This window comes from Empidonax traillii, unplaced genomic scaffold (genome assembly GCF_003031625.1).
Source record: "Empidonax traillii isolate 1590-97213 ecotype Southwest subspecies unplaced genomic scaffold, ASM303162v1 scaffold270:size1067046, whole genome shotgun sequence".
Classification (NCBI taxonomy): Eukaryota; Metazoa; Chordata; class Aves; order Passeriformes; family Tyrannidae; genus Empidonax; species Empidonax traillii.
Genome location: NW_020955463.1, coordinates 971,747 through 974,875, shown reverse-complemented (window position 1 = coordinate 974,875; position 3,129 = coordinate 971,747). Strand labels below are relative to the sequence as shown.

Here is a 3,129-nt window from a genome sequence, read left to right as displayed (position 1 = left end):
CTGATCCTCAACTGGAACCTTGTCTGTTCCGCTTTGTGCCCATTGCCTCTGGTCCTGCCACTGGGCACCACTGAAAAGAGCCTGGCACTGCCCTCTTTGTACCCTCCATTCAGGTATTTAAAGATATAAATAGGATCCCCTGTGAGCCTTCTCCAGGCTGAACAGTCACCGACCATCATCTTTGTGGTTGTTCCTTTGACCCTCTCTGCTATGTCCATGTCTCTCTTGTACTAGGTAGCCCTGAAGTGGACACAGCACTCAGGCTGTGGCCTCTCCAGTGCTGAGGAGAGACTGAAGATTGCTGCCCTTACCATGCTGTCAGTATGCCCTCGCACAAGGACACATTTCTGCCAAGGTGCTGCCAAGTGGGGTGGCCCCAGCATCTACTGGTGCCTGTTGTCATTCCTTCCCAGGGATAGGACTTGGCACTTTCCCTCTTTGGGCTTTATGAGGTGGTTGCTGGTTCTTAAAAGGGAGCTCATCCGTCCCTGGGTGGGCTCGAACCACCAACCTTTCAGTTAACAGCCGAACGCGCTGTCCGATTGCGCCACAGAGACTGATACAGAACACCTTGCAGAGGAGCTGAATTCCTTATTGATTGAGAACTGCTGCTGGTGGTGTCTGTGTGTGCTGAACAGCGACAGACTGGTACTGCAGGCACGCTGCTGCAGCAAATATGGTGTGTCAGAATAAAGGAGGAAGAAATGCTGTTACTCCTGGAGGGAGATTCTTTTGGTTTGAAGTAGCTGTGCCTCACCACTTAACCTCTTGTGGGACAGGAGGGCTTGGGTTCATGTGCTAGGCTGTCTGCTAGTGCTTCTGAGGTGGGTTAAGAGCACTGCTTCTCCAGCCAGAGGTACAGACAGGCCCTGCACTACCCATGTTCATGTTAATTAAAGCAAAACGGAGTTACGGTTCGGAATATGGATCAAGAGACATCCAAGATGCTGACTGCAGAATTCTTAGTGCATCTGGGTACTGGGGATTAGAGGTGAGAGAGCTGGACATGTCTTAACAAACAGGGAAGATTTCATGGTGAAACTTGCATTTTTATTTTAAGTTTCAGACCTCAAACAAAGTGCTGATAACTCCAGTGTGTAGTGGGCATATGAATTTTTTACTGTTATCAACCAACAAGGAAAAGATGGAGCCTTCTGCTCTGTGTGCCCTTGTGTCTTGATGGAAACCAAAGGATATGAAATACTGAAATACATGACAGGAGCTGAGTTCTGTTCAGCCAGTGAATCTGTACTTGGTTTATGTCTAGTTTCCTGACAGAAGGAAACTTTTAATATCCTAGCCTTTTGTTGTTGTTGTTCGTTTGGTGACGGAAATATAGCAAAATGTTGGCTTGAAATTGCTGTTGAAAGTTAGGAAAGTTATTCTTTGCAAGGCTGTGCTGACACCATTTTTGATTAAGTGCTCTTGTCATTGAGCTGCACAAGCACAGAAGATGTGTGGACTTTAGAAAGGAGTTGGAGCAATTTTCTTTTAGAGAGATAAGAACTGGTAGGTGGAGAAAAATGTACTTACAGTAGCAGCAGCAGATGACTTCTAGTATGGATTTTGACAGCTGCTTCATTTCCTCTGGTGTTTTAAGCCGTACTGTAAGGGAGTCTACACCGTGTGCCTCAAAGCTGTGGGAAGGTCTGTCTCATAGTGTGCACTGGCATTTTGTTCCTCCAACTGCTTTCCTCAGCACCTAAATGGGGTGGTACTCAGCTGCTGTCTGGCCTGCACACCCTGGTGTCCTGCCAGGATCCCTGGTATGAGGCAGAGATCCAGGTTTTGTCTGAACTGGATTTGGAGAGTTGCTGGGCTGCATGGACCTGGGAACTAAAATGTCCTCATGGGTACAAAACTTTAAATTTGGTCACAGGGAACATGGGGAGGAGTCCAGAACGTTGCAGAGCCAGACTCGTTCAGTGCTGGACGTTGAGCATTTAGTGGAGTGTTAATAATGGCCTCTAAGTTTCCAGCATAATCTGTTGGAGCACTGACAGCATTCAAGCTTTGTCAACAGTGTTTGAATTACAAATTGTTGGTTTTCAGGACTGCAGCCATTACTCATACAAGCATTTCCGTAGCTTGCAGTGTTTGGGTTAAGGCTTGTAGGAGAGGGAAAGAAGACTTACCAAATTAGCAGATGAGGTTAAAAAGGTGTTAAGACAGAAAGATCCTTTTTCAGGTCTGTGAAATGGCTGCAATAATACTGCTATTGCAGCATTTTGCTGTTTCTTGGTGTGAACCAGAAGATGTAACAGCAACTTTTTGTGCCAGATCTGAATGCCTGTGCCTCCCTCTATCTGTATACCAGTCCAGGTAGAAAGGTGGTAAATGAGGAAGGGCGTGGAAAGCATCAATAGACTGTTACTGTGGTGCAGTTACTGTGTTACAGGTCAGGTACTGGGGGCAGTCTGGCTGAGGCAGTGCAGATCTTAATGGCTGATTGTACCCCTCCAGGAAGCAGCCTGTTTCCTGGGTCTTCTCTGGTTTGATGCTCTGATATTTGGGAATGGACCTGCTGTGACTGTGAGATTTGGTTGTCTGACCTTACTCTGGGAGCAGGAGCGTGTTCCTACCATGCTCTTTCTTCCTCCTAGGATTGTGTCCTAGCTGGCAAATAGAATAAAGGAAACTTACGTTGTTTCACAGGCAAACGTGGTGAAATAGGATGGACTGGCCAGCAGATTTATATGGACTGAGCCAGCATGGGAGATGGGAATATCCTGCCTGCTTTCCTTCTCTCTTTAAACCGTAAGAAAAGGCTGTCTTGATCTTGTAATTTCCTTTTGTCTAGAAAGGAGAGGAAAGCTGTGTAAGGCAGCAGCAATGAAAAAGAAGTGCAATGAAGTTTCCTCTGTATGTTGCAGATTGATGGCAATGATACCTGAAGGCCTGCAAGGATATGCTTCCACTCTCTTACATTCAAAATCTGACTAGAAGTCTTCTCAGCATAGGGATAATTATTTGCTATGTATTTCACAGTGGTAGTCAGAAGCAATTAAAGCATTGAAATGCACGTGCCATGTCCTTCAGAGAAGTAAAAATTAATTGACAGTGTACAGACTGAAACATTTTATTGTACTAGTTTGAAGTCTGAATACATTTTGTTTGCAGATTTAGTCT

At 45.6% G+C, this 3,129-nt stretch overlaps 1 non-coding gene across 1 annotated transcript; it reads right to left on the bottom strand.

Annotated features, from left to right (window-relative positions):
• Window positions 1-483: 483 nt before the first annotated feature.
• TRNAN-GUU lies at window positions 484-557 on the bottom strand. The gene has a single exon. It is a non-coding gene; the product is annotated as a tRNA-Asn (tRNA).
• Window positions 558-3,129: the final 2,572 nt, after the last annotated feature.